This window comes from Heloderma suspectum, chromosome 1 (assembly GCF_057233095.1).
Source record: "Heloderma suspectum isolate Gila_16-S chromosome 1, 16-S_ref, whole genome shotgun sequence".
Taxonomy (NCBI): domain Eukaryota; kingdom Metazoa; phylum Chordata; class Lepidosauria; order Squamata; family Helodermatidae; genus Heloderma; species Heloderma suspectum.
In genome coordinates, this window is record NC_139458.1 from 282,160,092 (window position 1) to 282,180,470 (window position 20,379).

The following is a 20,379-nucleotide window of genomic DNA, read 5'->3' on the forward strand; positions in this document are numbered from 1 at the left end:
AGAGAGAGAAGGTCTGCCTTCTGGGGTTGATTGTCTAAGATATAATACATCAAACAAATACAACAGCAAGCCAGGAGAAGTTCAAGAAGATAATGAGGCATCCCTGGTTTAAAAGTGATTATCTATATAAGGAAAGGATTCTACTGACTACTTTCTCTCTTTCTTTTCCTTTGCAGAGTCACAGTGTACGCTCTGTGGTGAGCCTGAAGGTGAGTTGTATGTCCATATGCTTAATGATTTTCAAAGCCAATAGTGGTGATGCTTGACTTGCATGATCTGTTTAATCTGTTACCACTTTTTCTCTCATGGCAGTAGATTAAACGTGGTATCAGAAGTGATGCTAAGAAAAGGAAAAATACACACTGATGTTAGCCCCCCCCTCCCGGGATTGAATTAGTGCTGAGTAAAGAACAGTACATGCTTCGGGCAGCTGCAGGAGACCAGTATTCTTTTGCAGTAAACATGAAAATATTTGGCCCTTTACTTGGGTCTTGTGCATTGGTCAGTATAATTAGAAGTAAGAATGAGAGGCAAAAGGAGAAGGGGACGGCAGAGGATGAGATGGCTAGATAGCATCACGGATGCAATGAATATGAACTTGAGCACGCTCCGGGAGAGAGCGCAGGACAGGAAGGCCTGGCGTGCTATGGTCCATGGGGTCACGAAGAGTCGGACACGACTGAACGACTGAACAACAACAACAAGAATGAGCACAAGCATTAATTTGAGCTAATAGGGAAAGGAGCAAATTAGATTTCAATTCAAACAGTTGGCTTTTAGTTGTTGAATTCATACTATTTTAATTTAATGTATTTATTACAGGGGTAGGCAACACCCACTTAGACACTCCACTGTGTCCTCCCAGTTTTTATTTAAAAATATTCTTATATTTTCTTACTGGCAGCTGGGAATGCCTCAAAGAGGAGTGGGAGCCTCTAGCTGCTGCCATCTTAATTTCCCATGAATACCTCTGGGCAGGTTACTTACTCTTTGGGACTAGCCATGCCCACCCATGGCAGTCATTTTAAGGTTGTGCCCAGGACAGTTTCTCAAATTTCCAAATATGCCCACCCCTGTTTTTCTACCCCTGTTTTATTTAGTCATATCTTGCCTTTCTTTCAAGGAAATCAAAGTGGCACACATGGTTCTACCACCTGACCCAGTGTATCCTCACAACAACCCTATGAGGTAGGTTAGGCTAATGGATGGGTAACTGGCCCAAGGTCATCTCAGCTTTATGGCTGAGTAGAGAGCTGAACATGGGCCTTCCTAGTCCTAGCCATCTATTTGAACTGCCACCCACACTGACTCTCCATTGTTCTTAAGTAATACGAATAATTAAGCATCACACACACACACACACACACACTGATTTATGTCCAAGAGGGCTATAATTTATGAAAACAAATGTCTAGTGCAGGTTGAGGCATTTTTTGAAAATATAAGGTGGGATCATCTTAAATGAAATGGAAGAAGAAAGCCCAACAGTATGGAGTGCTTCTACATAAAGCAATCAGAATATTGATGAGATCACAGTAGGCACAATCCAGGCAAGGTTAAATGTCTTATAGTGGGGGAGAGTTACCCCTGTGGTTTACTTCCCTGTTCAAATCAATTTGGCCGGCAACAGGCTTGGCTGGGCTGTCTGCACCAGTCCGCCCCTACCACCAGCCTCCTCCTCCATCACCATCACAGGGTGGGCAGACAGACTTACCTGGTGGTGTTGTTCAGCTGCTGCCTCCTGTCTCTCTCCTCCTCTTCCAGGCAGGTTACTGTGGGGGTGGCATAATCACCTGGAAGAACAGAATCAAATGGAGTCAAGCATTGGGCATTGCATTGTGGGGAATTAAAAAATGGCAGCCACGGGACTAAAAAAATGGCAGCTACACAGCTTTGGAAGCTTTGTGTACCCACTTGACTCCATTTTTCCAGCTGAATATGCTGCTGCTGCAGCAACCCACCTGCCTGGTTGGCTGCAGAGTTGGTTGGCTGCAGCTGCATGAATGCCACCAACACAAATGGGTAAGCCAGCCAGCCCAGCCAGACGAGGGGGAGGCTAGTGGCTGCAGTAGCGGTGACATCAGTAGGCCCTCCAGAGGGCTCTGGCTGTTGGCAACGGCATCCTCTGCTTTTAACAAGAATTATTGCAGAACTGCTTGGACAGAAAGGGCATCCTAGAGATAGATGAAATCTATTGGATACAGTGGTTTGAATCCAAAGGTGCCGTTCCACTTGCAAAAAACCTTGTATAAACATGAAAGGACTGTTCCCAAATTAACGAGAAAGTGTTGCATGAAAAAAGTGACCCGGGGAGTTCCTCCTTTAGTGTTAGTTTTATATAAGACTTTGCATAAGCTCATTCTTTGCATAAACTCATTTTCAATCAGGTGCCTTGAGTGCCATGTTTTGGTAGAAAGGTAGGGCACTAAATAAATAAATAAATAATGTTTTTATGAGCTTCTGGAATTAATACACTACCATCTGTATTTTCTTTGTTCATTGTTTCTTAAACTGTAACCCAGCCTCTGATACACTGCACTGCAAGATGTCTTCTGCTAGCTTTGCTCAAGAGTTTACACAATAGCACTAATACATTTTCTCTTTCCTGTCATGGTTCTTTGGAGCCAAGTCAATACATTCCACAGGTGATAAACCATTCCACAGGTGATAAACAATGCTATTCAGAGTGTAATCTTTCAGAATTTGTTCTCCCTGGAAGCCTGCTTCTACCGTTTCTGTTATTTTATAGTACCATGGGGTTACATTTTTTTTTCTGCGTAAGATTTGTAGGATGCTTAATTTGACTGACTGATTTTCTGTGGATTCTTAAATGCTCTTCTGTCTTGATATTCTGCGGTGCTAATCTTTATTTCTACTGTATCTTCTTACAATTTTTTAAACTGCTTTGGAAGGTTATATACCTGAAAAGCAGTATATGCTTACAATAAATTAATTACCCATCCAGCACTCTGAAAGCATTTTTAATTTCCACTTTATTCCATGGGAGAGATTTCACTTAATGTTAACTGGATTTGGGGTGATCAGATATGCGTGGACAGAAAAGGAATCCCAGACTGGAACTTCTATTCAGAAATACCAGTTCACTCTTCAGTACTGGGGTTCAGCAGTTGGTTAATTCATCTCACTGAAGTCAGTGGTCTTAGAATTTCTTAAATTAAGCTGAACTGTGCCCTTACATTGCAAATCTGAAACGTCATTTTCAGAGCATGCATGATTTTCATTTTCATTGTACCAGCAATGAGCAGCACTTGCTTTGAAGATACTGCAAGCAGCACCAGTTATAAAAAGGAGTTAACATGAATTTCTAGTGACAAACTGGTGCAGGGCCCTCATCGTATCAGGAATATGTTCCGGATCAAGGCCCGCATGGCTCCTTTTCCATTAAAATAAAAGTGGGCAACTTAATGTGTATTTTAGCTTTAAGTCAAATTAAGCTGCTGTCAAGTCAATTTCCTTGTTCACCTGTGGAATACTGGGCAATGTAGAGTGGCCTTTTGCACATGTATACAAAGCCATTTCCAACTCTTAAAGGAACAGCAGACCAAAGAGACAGGCCACAACCAACGGAGAACTTTGGCTGTTCGGCAATATAGAAATGTAATAAATTTAAAAAACTGACATTCCTCTGGGGCCCACAAATATTTAGGAAAAGACACAATCCATGCATGATCTGTATGTTGTGACGGTCTGTTCTATTCCATAGATTGTAATATGTTACTGAGATATGTATTATCTCCAAGACCAAGTATTGAGACATATGTTTTCAAGGAAGCTTTACAAAGTTTTGCTGAAAGTGAAGATGTCGAATGCTTTCAAAATTACGGAATGCTATTTGCAGTGTTTGGAATTGGAATAAATGCCTTGGTTGCTGTTTTAGTGGAAAGGCGAGATATGTTTAAATAAATTAATAAATTAATAATGCAGACAGCATCTAGTTAAGTAGCATGGAGACACACTCTTATAACTAAAAAGAAGAAGCTATTAATGTCAGAAACCTGTTGCATAGAGCAAAGAATCATACTAAGAGCATTGTCAATATACGTCTAGAGATTAATAGCTGTAATGAGACAACCTCAAGCTGGAGAATGCCTAAAATAAAAGCTGCTTGTGATAATTGCTGTATTTTGAAGGTTACAAAATTATTTTGACTGGGTTAATATTAGCTTTCTGTTCAAAGTATACCAGTGAGCCTGTGGTTGATTGGAAAACATGTCAGAAAGTACAGATGTTAGGGGCATGGGGGAGAAAAATTAGAAGGCTAAACTCTTCATATTGCATTTTTTGCATGTATTTTGTATGCTACTCTTAAAATGGATTGACAGAAAGCAGAACTATACTATTTCAGGTAACTCCAACTTTCATGCCATCTGTGCCTAGTGTAATCCTGATATTTCTTAAAAACTTTATGATCTGGTATCTTAAAATTAAGAATCTGGGCAGTAGTTCAGGAATGCTATCTTAAACATGCAATAGATTGTTCTCAGTAGGCTTTGGTTTCCACCTGAGTGGCTCTAAAGCGTGATGGTTCTGAGGTGTTATCTCCAAGCCTAAAAGAAGTCAAGCAGGGGCTTATAAGTGGCCCCAGAGAACCCTTGCAAGCACTACTGAAGCATGGATTAAAGCTTCATAATTCTTGGCAACCTGTGATCTCTCAGCAATTTACTCAGTAATTTTTCTTGACTGGATAGCGAAATGCAAGATTACAAAACTTGATACTTTTAACAAAGCTACTGCTTAATAATAATAATAAAAAAATCATGGAGAAAGCAACCATATGGCCCCTATACATTGTCTGAAGGGCCGTAGGATTCTGGATATTCCCACCTCCAAGGTCGGAGACTGTGCTCTGATCCCACTCTCTGCTCCCTCACAGCTGGTGCAGAAAGAACAGTGCTGGCTGGCCTCCAAGTTGGAAAAGCAACCTTGGAGAGGGGGGAAAGGGGGCGGGGTGGGGAGGAGATAGGAGAAGCGAGGATATGAGCTATGCTGGGCCAGTGCCAGCCTCCTTCTCTCTCCCTCTGAAGCGCTGTCACTAGATGGGCTAAAAAGCTCAGGATGAAAGAATGGGGAGGTGAAGATTGCCTCCACTCTCCTCCCACCCTGCGTTGGATGAGCAGAAGCCTCCGGGTTCAGGGGCTTCCATTCATCGAGGACACAATTGCTAGGATTGTGCCCCAAAGCAGTAATCTGAAATCACCTAAATGTGGCATGATGAGTGTAGTTTTCGTGGTGGGTGTAGTTTTTGTGTGAGAAATATGACCTTATCGTTTATGGGTCATCTAATTTGTTTGGTAAGTAGTGAAAGTTTACGGTAATTCATTTGGCATTTGATAGTTCAGACAGAAACTAAGACCTTGTCCTCGGGTCAAAGGTTTCATTTCATTAAGCAATAAAAACCATATTGCCACCAGTGCAACCAAATTCCGTTGTTCTGGTCTGTGCACCAGCATCCTGGCTTGTTTTCTGGGTTTTTTAAACCAACATTAAGCCAGAGTTCCCTGGTTCAGATGTAATGGGGAACTCTGGCTTAATACAAGCCAGGATCTTAGCACCAAAGTTGGAGTGCAATACGGAGACTAAAGGGGAAGGTCAAGGGAGGAGTACTCAGCCCTGATGCCTACTTCTGGTTTCACAGGGTTTATGAAACCAGGAATGCTTATCCAAACCAAGCCAATGAGTGCCAGTTTTATTGACCAATTTGAAGGTTATCCTCCTTCAATATCTCAAAGAGGCACATTTATTCACAATGTTAATATGCACATTTAAACTTAATGGACTGATTCATTGATTACCCAGGCCAGTGCCAGTCCCAGGTTTTGGAGACCCTTCAGCAAGACAATTTCAATGAGCCCCCTCCCTCAATAAGCCTACCTTCTCACCACTGTTGTCATCAGTTGCTATTGCTCGTCATTATTTTTTTCTCACTGTTGCCGCCACTTCCTTTCTTGACCGGCAGACAGCCAGTGAGCAAGGAGGCAGTGGCATCTATTGCTCCTCCTCCTTACTACCACCACTGCTGAAGATGAGGAGGGCTTTTCTCAGTTGTTCCCTGTTGGGGTCTGGACCCTCAGCAGGCACCCAACTATGTCTACCTTGATGCCAGCCCTGACCTGGGCAGATGATTCTAAAACTGAGACTTGGTTAGGCAAGGAAGGCAGCATCAGCCTGGCTCAGTTATGCCTAACTGGATTCCTGGTGCAGTGCCAGCATAGACTCAGTGATCAGGGGAGTCTTGGGGGAGGGGTTGCTGCCGCTGCCAAGGGCCCCACCAAACCTGGCATTGGCCCCACTTGCAACAGTGATTACATTTCTTCCTTCACTGAGAACCAATTTCCTCCTCCAGGCCCCCCATCCATCAGAGCCCTAATTTTGAGCGCATGAGATCACTGCTGTGCTTGTGGGATAGGATTCTGTGGGTGTACCACACACCCTCCTGATCAACAGATTCACTGCCTGAGTTGCTGGAGGTACTCTTGAACCTGGAGTTGAGAACCCAGGTTTTTGGACCTGAGGAAATTCAATATCCATGCTGAGGCCCTCAAGACGTCATGATTGCCTTGACAGCTGAGCAACCCCAGCCTCGCAGCAGGTTTGCTTGGAAATAAGCCATACCAGTTCCCTAAATATCGAGAAATGGCTCAGGTTATTTCTGAACCAACCCCAACCCCTGTTTGCCCCCAAACACACTCCTTACCAACCAACCACCTAACTAGCCCCCTTCCCCCGCTAAGTGATTTTTCCCCAAATCCTCCCTTTCCATTCTGCCACAGCTTTCTGTTGCCACAGTAACAGAGCTATAGCGGCAACAGCAAGCCATGGCAAACAGGGAGAGGGAAGGGATGGGGGTTTCTCTCCCTCTCTGCTTTCCTGCAGCAACAGTAAGCTGTAGGGAGAGGGAAATAATGAAGATCTGTTCCCCTTCCCTCTCCTGCAGCATCACAGGTTGGCACTGCCAGACATTTGCCAATGGCCTGAGCCTTCTGGAGGGCCCACCACTGCCTCCATGCACCTTGCCTCTCCTAACCTTGAGGCAGGTCTGCCTCTATTTGCGGAGGAAGCTTCACAGCTCCCAATGCCTGGGGGTGGGACTTTGCTGCTGCTGCAGGCCCCCACTAAATCTGGCATTGGCCCCACCTGCTTCAGTGACTGTGCTCTTGCAGTGGTGGTAAGCACAGACAGAGAGAAGGGAGGGTTGTATCTCTTCCGCCACTTTCCATTGTCTAGCATATTGCTGCACAGTATGCCAGGCCACAAGGCTGCAAGTAGCCCCTGTGAGATGCAGTTTTCCCTAGGACTACTGCTATGGGGGGGATTGGGGATATACCTTTCTCCCATCTCTCGTCCCTTTTGCTACAGGGAAATTCCTCTCCGGCTCAGATTAAAAACCAATTTTATTTTTATATACCATCACTTTTAGGCCACTGTTGTGGAATCCAAGTGAGAGAGAAAAAATGGGGTTGTAATATTTGACTAGTAGTTGAGGACATGACTTTGGGGAAGTGTTCAATGAACTGATGCCAGGAACTTCTGCAGGGGAAAATCTAAGATCCTGTGGTCCCTTCTAGCTCCGACGGAAGCTGTATTCCTCATGAAAGGGCAGTATACTTTGGAATTAACAAAACGGGCATACAGATTAAATGAACACCTGTTTTAGAGCCACACCTCCTTGCTCTTAGTTCAGCGAGTGTGAATTGCATAATTCCTTGTATTAAATTGCACCCATGCAACCATTTCTCATGGTTGCAAAACCTGAGGTGCACGTGGTGCTCTCCTGCTTGAAACAGCTGTCCCAGTCATTTCCGCCTGCAAATTCCTTCATGCATTGCACATGAATCGAAATGAATGGGGCAGTCTGTGTAGATAAGCTGTCTCCCTCTGTGTGCATGCACATGCAAGCACAGGCACATCAGAGCACATATGTTGCCCTGAAAAATCAGACAAGAGTGTTTGATTAAACAATGTTTTCTGCAGGAACATTAGTTAGCATGGCCTGGTGTCCTACTTTACAGAGGAGAGTCCTCTATTTTGGAAAACTGGCAGAGGATAGTCCTCTATTTGAAGAGGTGTCCAGTCCAAGTCTGGTTGGAAGTCAAAGGAGGGAGAGCAGGGGGGCCTTGAAGTTGTCCATCAACACTTAGCATCTGGACAGTGCTTACACTGATTCCCTTACACTCTTCAAATTCCTGTCCGCAAGCAGGACCCACCACTTGCAGAAGGAATGAAACAACTCATTTCTGGAACTGGGCATGTGGGCAGAGCTCGCGTGTGGGAGCTCCACCAACCTGTCCCACTCGAGAAATGAGCATTTCTGCTCATTTCAGGGCTTCCTCTGAGAAGCATTAAATCGCCGTTGTGCAAGCAGTGGGTCCTGCTTGCACAATGGAATCAGGGGTGGGGGGAGAATCAGTAGAGGCGTAAGTGCCCTGTTTCTGCCCATATTATTTCTCATGGTTTGTTGCATGTATACGCAAGGTCTGAAAGGTTTTCTCACTTTGTCCAAAATGCTTTTATTTCTCCTAAGTATTATACCTTTAAAAAAAAAGTCTTCAAATTTTTAGTTCATTTCTTAGCAAGTGAGGCTTAACAACATGTAAACTCCTCATTTTATTACTGTATTGCTGGCTTGAAAGATGCCCCGCAGAGGTTACAGTGTGTAGAGATTATTCATTCCCAGCAGCCCCTTCTTTGATCATGCTGCAAAGAAATAACTCAACCCTACAGCAATCAAATGATAGTTTTAAGGTGACCTCTTAATTAGATGCTGATCAGGCCTGGGTGTTGCCTTAATTCTGCATTTCGGCAGAAATTCAGTAGTCCTTGAGCTTTATTACCTTCTCCATTTTCCTCCTCAGAAATCTTTAGCTCATCACATGGTCACAAAAATGCTGAATAAAATATTTGTGGCAGTTGCATATAAATTGCTTCTCCCTCCCCCAAATTATAGGGTTGGGCTTGCTAGTATGTTATGCCATTTTGTTCTTTCCTGTCTATGCCAAGAAGCAGTAAACCTGGCATAACTGCTTCTGTAAAGCAGGTTAATGGCTGCTTTGCATCAGTGGAGAAGCACAGAGCAGCTGGAGGGTAATCATTAGTAAAAGGCCAAAATACTCTGCTTCTTATACCTACTCAGCAATATTTGACATTTGGAGAGTAGAAACAGTGCTTCGAGTTCAATCCCCGTCCTTCTGTTTGTTTTATTTTTATAGGATTGTGCTCCCAACCACAGCGCTTTGTATGTATAAATATGGAAAAGAGTACAATGATCAACAAATGCCTTATATAGTAGCCAGATCTAGCCATCAAATCTCAGACATCTGTTTTCCAGCAAATAGTTTGGTAGCCGTCACTATGTAATAATTAATTTGGCAACCTTTTAACATGCTTTAGCTTGTTGGCCCATGCCTTTATACAAATGGTTCTTTGTAGGACGCTATGTACTGTTGTCATACAGAGTCCTTCACTAATGATTTTGGCAGCAGTGGTGGTACCAGCTATGGAAAATTCTGTGCCAGAATTTAAAAAACTGCATGGATTTCTTTGGTAAGATTGTGAACATGAGCCAGCACTGGTCATGGATCTTTGCCAATACTGAGTTTTCAACTCAAGTATAATGCTTGTGATATGTATTCCCTCATTGGAACCATCTCCAAAAAGACCTCTGAAGGAAAATCTTATTGGGAGAAACCTCTGAGATTTCCTGGTATCTTGAAAAGCGCTGGACTAAATGTTATAGAAATGACCATCATGAAACTGTGAGTGGCTGTGGACGTTACGAAGTATCTACTTCTATACTTGCATTTCTTCCAGTTGAGTGGAGGTTACAAAGAACTGTCGACAGTTGAAGGAACATGTGATAATTGTGGTTTTTAGGTGCTTCTTTGAAATGTTAAAAGCTGTTCTGTATCTCCAGGACAAACTTGGGAAAATGTTAAAGGGAGGACAAAGTGGGAGATGTATCAGTTTGAAAACCAGTCTCAAAAAGTGCAGTATGGCATTTCACTACATGGAATTAACTTGTCTTCACTTGTCAGCTATGAAAGAAACCATTAGGAAAGATGTTAGACTATTTAAGGAGAAATACATCCAGACATCCTAAGATGTTCTGGGTGCATTTATTTACATCTGTCAAACATTGTGGAACTTAACAGTCACATTTACCCATTTTCTGAAACCATAATTGGTTCCAGTAAAGCAAATCAGTTAGTTCCTAGAAAACTGTGAAGGGACAACAATGGCAGCTGCGCACAGAAATGGAGAAATAGAATCAACAAGAAATGAATGTATCTTTTATTGGACCATTATTGTAAAGATATTATAGCCTTTCAAGGTTGTTTGACTATGGAAAAAACTATGCTTCCCCATCCAGATTAGAATTGTTCCTTGACCAGCTTGTTCCTTGACCAAACAAGGAAAAACTATACCATCCAAGGCCTAAAAATCCACAAGGGATGGGTCTTAAACCTGAAGGCATGTTTGGAATAATGCAAGCAACATGATCAAAGTTTTAAAATTTATGCATGGTGTGGAGAAAGTGGATAGAGAATTTTTCTCCCTCTCTCATAGTTTTAGAACCCAGGGTCATCTGATGAAGCTGATTGGCAGGAGATTCAGGATAGACAAAAGGAAGCACTTCTTCATGCAGCACATAGTTAACCTATTGAATTCACTGTCATAAGATGTGCAATGGTTATAAGCTTAGTGGCTTTAAAAACAGACTGGACAAATTCATGGTCATGAGTGACTACTAGTCATAGTGGCTATATGTTGCCCCCAGGCTCAGAGGCAATATGCCTGTAAATACTAGTTGCTAGAGAACAGACCCCTCATGTCCTGTTTGTGGGTATCCCAAGGAGAATTTGGTTGGCTACTGTGTGAAACAGAAGGTTTGACGACATGGGCCTTTAGTCTGCTCAGCTTTTCTTATATTTGTAGATTAACTCCGGACTGAACCAAAAAGTATTGTTTGCCATTTCTTCTTTCTCTTGTCTCTTTGTGAAGATGATGTCAACCCAAATTTACTTCTGCTTCTAAAACATGATAACCTGCAGGCTGAAGTGAAGATTCCTCCATCTTCCATGGCAGCAATTCATTTATGCTTTCAGCATATGCACTTTAGAATCTAAGAGGCTTTTTCAAAATGCTCAGGAAGGATTGTAAAAAGAAAGAAAGAAAAAGTAGTATTGCCTTTTTGATCTTAGGTTAACCTTTACACTGACCCTGAAGTTCATGCCAATCCCATGGATGTGAGAAATCCATAGGAGGAGAAGTTGCCATGAATCCATTTTCTTTTGACCGAGGCATTAGATTTCTGAAGAGAATCCAGCCACCTTTTGAGCTTCGGCTTGCCTTATGAGTACTGTCACTTAATAGTTGCATACTTCAAGTACATGCACTGGTAAAAGAAATAAAGAGTTAAGTAAGTCTCCCACCAATTTTGGAATATAATGCCTCATTAACAGAACCCATTTAATTCTGGAATTAAATCCCACTGTCCCATTTAATTTTTTAACTCTATTTGGCAGTAGACCTAATCTCAGTTCAGAATGACAGACATCAGCTATGTCTGTTTCCTAATGCCATCATGTATGTATGCTGGGTGAGGATTGCTTTATCAGCAATCTGAGCAAAACCCTGGGTTAGTTTATGGATTAATTATTGCCTCCATTAGCAGTGGCGTAGCGGAGCCAGGGCTTGCAGGGACACAGCAGTGGCACTTTTTTTATTAGCAAGGACGCTGATGTCATCTGCCACCCCCTCAGACGTCCCTATTCCCTCTGAGCTTAGCTGTAATCCTCACAGTGGCTGGGGGTGGGGAAGGGATGGATTTTCTCAGCAACAATATATAGTTGTGAGCGACCCCTGTTGTAATACAGTGTAGTTTGGGATGACCTGGCCTTGAATGGGCAGTTAAGACCCATTAGCTTTATAACAGACCTGCTCCTGGTGGAAATGAAAACCACTAGAACTGGTTTGTGGATATGGACCAACACAGCTGCCTGCACTTGTGGATTCTCCTTGGGAGTGTGACAATGGGGACTGTCACGATGAGTGTTTCCACTTCAAAATGTTCCACTACACCACTGACCACGGCTGGCACTGTTCACCTTCATCCCACTTGAAATCACATTTTCATTTTGTCTTTGCATCCTTCCCCAGGACATACAGCTGCAGTCCTTTCCATGGCATTGGGAATCCTTGTCCTAACTCCTCTTTTTGTATTGTTCTAAATTTGCCAGTTAGTTGCCACATCTGCTTCTCTGAAATCCTCACTTGGCACCTCAGTGCAAATAGCAGGCTTATCATTATTAAGCTGGGATATTGCTGTATGCTGCGGTTGTAAAGTATTTTAGGCTAGGAGTGACAACGTGGGCCCTCCAGATGTTGTTGAACTACAACTCCCATGAAACCTAGCCAATGGTGAATGATGATGGGAGTTGCAGTCCAACAAATCTGGAGGCCCACAAATACTTACTCCTGTTTTAGGCAATGGAATAACGCACCCCCCCAGTAGCTTGGAAGAAATTGGAGACTTTGTAAAGAACATTAAGGAGTTAAAACTAAACTTCCATCTCACCCACAAATCTATGATACTTGTTTAGATTACAGTGCCCAGGCTGTTAACATATTTGCTTATTAAGCTGCCATAACCTTGGGGATGGTAGAGAATTCTGCCACGGACTCCAATGAGGCTGGATTCTTTAGAATCCGGCCCCCCAGAGTCCATGGCGGAATGGACCAACCCTCATCCGCCACCCCGCGAAGTTCACCCGGACGGACCCTACCTGCCGTCGGCTGGGTCTAGGTTTGCCCGCTGAGTCCGCAGCTGTCCGCTACGCCATTTGCATCCCTGCTCTTTGCCTTGATAGGCTATGTAAATATTTACATAGCCTATCACAAAAAGAGCACGGACACAAATGGCGTCCGCTACGTCAGACGCTATTTGCGTCTGCAGACCAGCAGCGGGCGGAAGTCCGGCTGCGGAAAGACCCGGCCGGTGGGTCCGTGGACTCGCTGTGGAGTGGAGCCGGCCAAGGAGGATTCCGGGGGAGGAACGGATCGTCTCCCTCCCGCAGACCCCCAGGCGGACTGGTGAGTGGGGTTTGTACACCCCTACATAACATGCCCAAGTTGAACAACACAGAGGTCCTTAGTAGGGATGTATGAGAATTTCATTTTTGTTCACAAAACATATGATCATGCCCCATTCAAAGCTCCAAACGTGAGCTTGAGCATGTGTCCAATGAAAACATTCACAAATTGTCGAACATGTGCTTGCGCTTGGCTTGTTCCCTATTCCCAGTTCAATTTGCGCAAATTTCATAATTTGAGCAAATTCCACCAGTAGACTGAATCAGCCCTGCTTTGATTTATAGAGGAAATTTGCACAAATTTGGGGAGATTTGTGTGAATTTAGGATAATTTGCTTAAATCTTCCATTCGATCGTTACTCAATTTGTGCAAGTTTCCCATTTGTGCAAAGTGAGCAGCAGTCGCAAATGTAAAAGGGAACTGGGCACAAAAGAAGTGGTGAAATGATGTTTGTAAAATCCTAGCAATCTCAAACATCGCTTGTTCATTCACCTCTAGTCCTTAGTCAAACTGAACTGCTTCATCTATATTTCTTTGTACGGTCGCCCATAACCTACAAGGGAAGGGCAAGGGCTCTTCTCATCAACCTTGTCCTCACATCCTGAGGTGAGCAATGGTTACCTTCTGATAGACTCCAAAGCTTCCTTTAGCTGAGGGGACTGCCGACAAATGTTGCTCCTAATTGTCTTTATGGTACGGATGTACGAAAGTTCCGCCACGGATCTCGGGGAGGCCAAATGCCAGTGCATTCGGCCCCCCGAAATCGGTGGCGGAACGGCCCGCCCCCCCTGCCCCCCCGGGACGGGACTTACCTTGGGCGGATCTTCCTGGTGGTGGTGGTGGCTCCGGCGGCGGCTCCAGCAGTGATTTGGCAGCGGCGGCGGCTGCTGCGGCGGCCGGTCTTCCGACTGGCTGCCACCACTGCCATTTCCAGTTAAAAAAACAAAAAAAACAAAAAAAGTGATAGGCTACGTAAAGATTTACGTAGCCTATCACGGCTAGATTTTTAAAAAACACTGTGATAGGCTATGTAAATGTTTACATAGCCTATCATGGCTGACTTAAAAAAAAAAAAAGCGCATACGCAAATGGCGGTGGCCATGGCCACTGCCATTTGCGTTCCTTATTTTGGCACGTCTTAGTCTACGTAAACATTTACGTAGACTAAGACGGGGAAAATAAGGGGAACGCAAATAGCGTAGACGCTACGCTATTTGCGTTCCCCTTATTTTTGCTGTCTTAGTCTACGTAAATGTTTATGTAGACTAAGACGTGCCAAAATAAAGAACGCAAATGGCGGCGGCCATGGCCGCCGCCATTTGCGTGCGTGCGTTTTTGTTTTTTGTTTTTAAATCAGCCGTGATAGGCTACGTAAACATTTACGTAGCCTATCACGGCTGACTGCAGGGACGCAGACGGCGGCGGCTACAGCCGCCGCCATTTGCGTCCCTGCTAGCCAGTGGCCGGATGTCCGGCTGCTGGTGGAGCCGGCCGGTGGCTCCGCAGAATCGCCGCGGAGCACAGCCGGCCAGCCAGGATTCCGGGGGGGAGGAACGGAGCGCCTCCCCCCCAGCCAGGATTCCGGTGGGAGGGATGGAACGCCTCCCCCCCAGCATTAACATAATCCGCGGAAAGGTAAGTCACTTTCATACATCCCTACTTTATGGTACTATCGGACATACATATGCCTTGAGCAGGAATGTATGGATTATGTAAAATCTGTTCTGTCTGTGTTTCATGGATTGTTAGGTGCCTTTCACTCCGTTGTCTGCCCATTGACGTAATCGGATTTTTTGTTGTTGCCAAATTTGCCAAATTCGCATTTGTGGAAATATGCAGTTATAGAATCATAGAATCATAGAATAGCAGGGTTGGAAGGGGCCTACAAGGCCATCGAGTCCAACCCCCACCTCAGTGCAGGAATCTAAGTCAGAGCATCCCTGACAGATGGCTGTCCAGCCTCGTCTTGAATGGCTCCAGTGTGGGACAGCCCACTACCTCCCTAGGTAATTGGTTCCATTGTTGTATTGCTCTAGCAGTCAGGAAGTTTTTCCTGATGTTCAGCCGGAATCTTGCTTCCTGTAACTTGAGCCCATTATTCCGTGTCCTGCACTCTGGGATGATCGAGAAGAGATCCTGCCTTCCTCTCTGTGACAACCTTTCAAGCACTTGAAGAGCACTATCATATCTCTCCTCAGTCTTCTTTTCTCAAGGCTAAACATGCCCAGTTCTTTCAGTCTCTCTTTCAGTCTCTCTTCATAGGGCTTTGTTTCCAGTCCCCTGATCATCTTTGTTGCCCTCCTCTGAACTCTCTCCAGTTTGTCTGCATCCTTCTTAAAATGTGGTGCCCAGAACTGGACGCAGTACTCCAAATGAGGCCTAACCAGTGCTGAGTAGAGGGGAACTAGTATTTCCCAGGATTTAGAAGCTATGCTTCTATTAATGCAGCCCAAAATAGCATTTGCCTTTTTTGCAGCCATATCACATTGTTGGCTCATACTCACCTTGTGATCTACAACAATTCCAAGATCCTTCTCACTTGTAGTGTTGTTGAGCCACGTATCCCCATCTTGTAACTGTGCATTTGGTATCTTTTTCCTAGGTGCAGAACTTGGCATTTATCCCTATTAAATTTCATTCTGTTGTTTTCTGCCCAGCACTCCAGTCTATCAAGATCACTTTGAATTTTGTTTCTGTCTTTCAAAGTATTAGCTATCCTGCCCAATTTTGTGTCATCTGCAAATTTGATCAGCATTCCCTGCACCTCCTCCTCCAGTCATTAATAAAAATGTTGACGAGCACTGGGCCCATGCAAGATGTGCAAGTTTCCCCAAATGTGCATTTTCACACTTTAGCCTATGGGGTAAATGCACATTTTTGGTTTTAAAGAAAAAAATTGCATATTTTTCCATGACAAAATTTGGGAAAGTTAGAAATCTGGTCTGCAAGTCCACAGAATCCGCCTGACGGGAAAAGCCAGTCTGCTGCGGAATCCACAGGTTGGATTCATGAAAATCTGAACTTATTTTGTTCCATTGCAGATTTCTTTGACACCCCTAGCCCTGAGCACCACTTTCTTGGTGGAAAGGCTGGGCACAAATTGAACAAATGAATGAATACAATTAGACCCAATTATATATTTGGGATATGACTGCCACTACCATATCCTCCAAAACCACATTACTCATCAGTCCCAACCTAACTGGGACCACACCAGGTTTCTGGGTTTCTAGCACAACTGCAGCACTTGCCACTCCTACACTTGGCCCTAGCAGCAACTTCTTTTTTCCCCCATGGAGCTTTATAAATAAAATGGAAAGAGAGGCAACAAAAAAGAACAGATATAACTACATACCAGGATCACCAAAGGAACTCACTGATTATAATTCTTTATATATAATGGATATGCTTGTAGGAAAGCTCAAGCAAAACAGCCTGAGGAGGTAAGCTCACCACCTAATGAAAGGTTGGATAGTGGGGAGAGCAATCCTATGGCTGCTAGTCAGCAGCTAGATGGCCATAGGATATGTGGTTTTCTGGGAACCGACCTCGGAGCCCATGCTCCATGGTCAGTTCCTGGAGAACCAACCTTCCCCCCTTCCGTGCTGTGTCGGGGGCAGTGTGGAATGGCCCTGTGCCATTCCGAGCTCTGTGCTCGGAAGGGGAGCATGGAGTGGCCAAAATGGGGTGTTCCAGGGGGGTGTTATGGGGTGGAGAGCGCGGAAATGCCGGTATGACACATCCTATTTGTCATCTGGCAGCCTCCTCCCCTGCTCCGCCTTCTCATGACTAGACAGCTGAAATCGGCTGTCTAGCCACAAATGCAGGGCAGGAGAAGCATGGAGGGAACGATCTCCTCCATGCTTCTCCTGCCCTGCATTGGATAGGTGGTCACTTACGAATTCAGAGGCAGCCGCCTATCCCCATAGGATTGCACCCTAAGTTATATAGGACATATAAGGGGTGTGCATGTGTGTGTGCATCAAAAATATAGGCATCTATATTTGATTGGAATTTCATCAGACATATTATTTCATCTATTCCATTGCTTATTCTGTGAGCTTTCTTACTCATTCTAAGGTCATAATTTTTTATTTGCCCAAGAATGGGAGTAGGTGGAAGTAGTAGAAAAAAGAAAATGGGAGTTGTTTCCCTGCCAGCCTCCCCCACCCCACTGCATTTCAACCTGTAAAATACCACATTATCTTTTTCTCCATGCAGATAATAGGAAAATCTGAATAGTACATGCCTGGCTGGGTTCCAGCTTCAGGGAAGGAAGCTGTTGGGTAAATATCTCCTTTCACCCACAACCACACGCACATCCTTGGACACTTCGGATTCATACTGCTGGATACTGATTCTGGGCTTGGAATTTTTATTTGTACTTTGGAGTTGGACATCTCTTCAAATTCTGTATCATCTCAAGCTTGCCTTCCTTTGTTATCACAGACCCTTTTATTTAATGCATCAGACGAAGAAAGAATAAGAGGGACAGGTGGAAGGGCTTATGTAATAGATGCTGTATTGAGAAGCTGGCAATGGCAAGAGCACAAGAGTGTTGTTACACTTTTAATGATGGCTTGGGTCAAACATTGGGTGGTGACACTCTACACCCACATCACAGCTATCTCATGCTAAAGTGTGGTTAATAGGAAGCACTGGTTTATAAGCATAAATTCACTTAAGTCTAAAAATGTCAGACAACAGGTTGCTTACATTTGCCAATGCTACCTGCTGTGATTTACATTTCTGGGGATGCATAATTTCCCTTGGATTAAAACAACATCCCTTGGATTTCCCCAACCTAGTGCCTTCCAGATATTTTGGACTATAACTCCCAGCATTCCTGAATATTGGCCATGCTTTCTGGGGCTGATGGGAGTTATAGTTCAAAACATCTGAAAGGCACCAGTCTGGGAAAGGCTGGATTGGACTATCAGGACACATTTCCTGTTTCCAAATTTATTTATTTTTATTTATTAAATTTCTTAATCACCCATCTGGCTGGTCACCCGGCCACTCTGGGCGATGTACAACAGTACAATTTAAAACAGTAAAATTATACATTAAAACATTATTTAAAAATACCCTAACCCACCCCAAATGCCTGCCTGAATAACCAAGTTTTCAGTGCATGGTGGAAGTTCATTAAAGAGGGGACATGGCAGAGCTCCCTAGGGAGGGAGTTCCACAGAGTGGGGGCCACCACAGAGAAGGCTCTCTCGCTCATCCTCACCAGCCTAGCTGATGGGACAGAGAGAAGGCCATCTGAGGCTGATCTTGTTAAGTGGCCTGTGTGGTGTTGCAGGAGGCGCTCCTTGAGATAGGCTGGGCCGGAGCTGTATAGGGTTTTAAAGGTCAAAACCAACACCTTGAATTTGGCCCAGAAAACAACTGGTAACCTACTGGTAACTAAACTAGTAGCAATGATAATTAGGTAGCAAGTATGGTGTTATAAGGCACCAGAAGTCTTGAACTGGGACTTTGGCAGTGGGGCCCAGGCTGCCAGGTATGTATTCCCTGAACCACCAAGGTGGCTTATAAGGAGATGGAACTGCTGACCTGAACTAAGACTATCAGTGGCTATTGGTCATTAATTGTTGTGAACTGCCCAGAGAGCTTCAGCTGTTGGGCAGTAGAAAAATGAAATACATACATACATACATACATACATACATACAATGGCTATATATTACATCTGTATCAGAGGCAGTACCCTTTCCATGGCAATTGCTGGGAAACATGAGCAGGAAAGTGCTATTGCACTCATGCCCTCCTTGCAGGCTTCCCATAGGCAGCTGGTAGGCCACTGTGGGAACAGAGTGATGGACTAGATGGGCCTTTGGTCTGACCCAGTTTGGATTGTACTGTGTTCTTCTGAAGTCTGCATTCACATAGTAGCAGGCTGGAGGTTGTGTTGCAGCTTTTAGCCCAGCAGCAATTAGGTGACCTGAAGAACATATAGTGGCCTTATATATACCTGCTGAGTCTGGGTTGGCTCCTTAGTTTGAGCAGCCTGCTGCTCTGTGCTGGGTGGACTGCGTGGAGCCTGCTTGAATTGCTACTGGGGTGCCCCCTGCTCCAAGTGCAGCATCGACAGCTGCTTATGAATGCTTCCAGTACCAAGGTCACTTTCCATCTATGGAGGCTTATGAATTAGGTTTGATTTTGATTCTACTTGTATCTGGCAATTATTATTGTTAGCTGCTGCTATAAAAATCCTAATAAATTGCTGATACTAACAGGCACCCACAAAACTGGAAACAAGAGCCCCACGTCTCCTTTCTCTTTCTCCTCTTCTCTTTCCTGCTAACGTCTAATAATATAAAATGTGTGACATCATCCAAGCGTTGCCTTTCCCCGCTTAGCAAGTGGCAGCTAATGAAGTGGTATCAGGGTGGGAAATCTGGAGCGTGGTGATGCCATTTTGGATTATTTTTATTACTAGGGGAGAAAGGATGAAGAGACAGCAGCCACACATCCTCTGTAGTTTATAGCTCAGCCAAAGTTACCTCCAATAATACAAATTAGTGTTAATGCCAGTAGGCATGAAAAACATTATTGAGAATCAAAATCTGCAGTAGGTGGAACCAGCTAGGGATGTTTGAGAATTTCGTTTCAGTTTGCAAAGCACTTGAAAGTGCCCAGTTCACAATCCCGAATGCAAACGGGAGCACATTTTCTCCAAAAATGTTAGCAAATTCCTAAACTTGCCTTCATGTTTGCAAAATGTGTACTTGAAAAATGTGCGACTTTCTCAAAATGCACAACTTTTGGGAATTTGCACAATTGATAGCTGTTCATTTTGTGCAGTTTTCCCATTCATGCAAAATGAACAGTGATTGCAAACACGGGCACAAATCGAGGAGAGACAAGCAATGAGCTGATGTTCGAAGAATCTTAGTGAGTTCAAACATCGCTTATTCGCCCATCCCAAGAAACAACTTATTCAGACTGATCTCTGGGTTATGGAAGTGAATGGAAAAGTGTTTCCTAGTTTTCTGTCAACAATTCGTACATGTTTACTGCCATTTACCTTAGAGTGCATAGCTTTTTAGACCACCATGTACAACAATGCATCTAGAGAACAAATGTTTCTTATATCACCACTTTGGGTGTACAAACCTTAATGGTGTCAGGATTCCTTTAGCCCCTACTTTGCTTCTAAGCCCAAATATACACAGATGAGAGGCTTCAGTCTACAGCTTTTAATCTGTTACTTCACAGGGTCATACAGATGCGAATTCTCAGTGACTCTCAGTCTACAAA

The 20,379-nt window shown here is 44.0% G+C and overlaps 1 protein-coding gene across 1 annotated transcript in view; it reads left to right on the top strand.

The window, feature by feature from the left end:
* Nucleotides 1-20,379, top strand: part of DLGAP2 (DLG associated protein 2) — a 511,080-nt gene that overhangs the window by 184,511 nt on the left and 306,190 nt on the right. Inside the window, exon 2 of the mRNA XM_084826764.1 lies at nt 177-209. The gene's annotated coding sequence lies outside the window, so the exon portion shown is untranslated. The remainder of the gene's footprint in view (nt 1-176; nt 210-20,379) is intronic.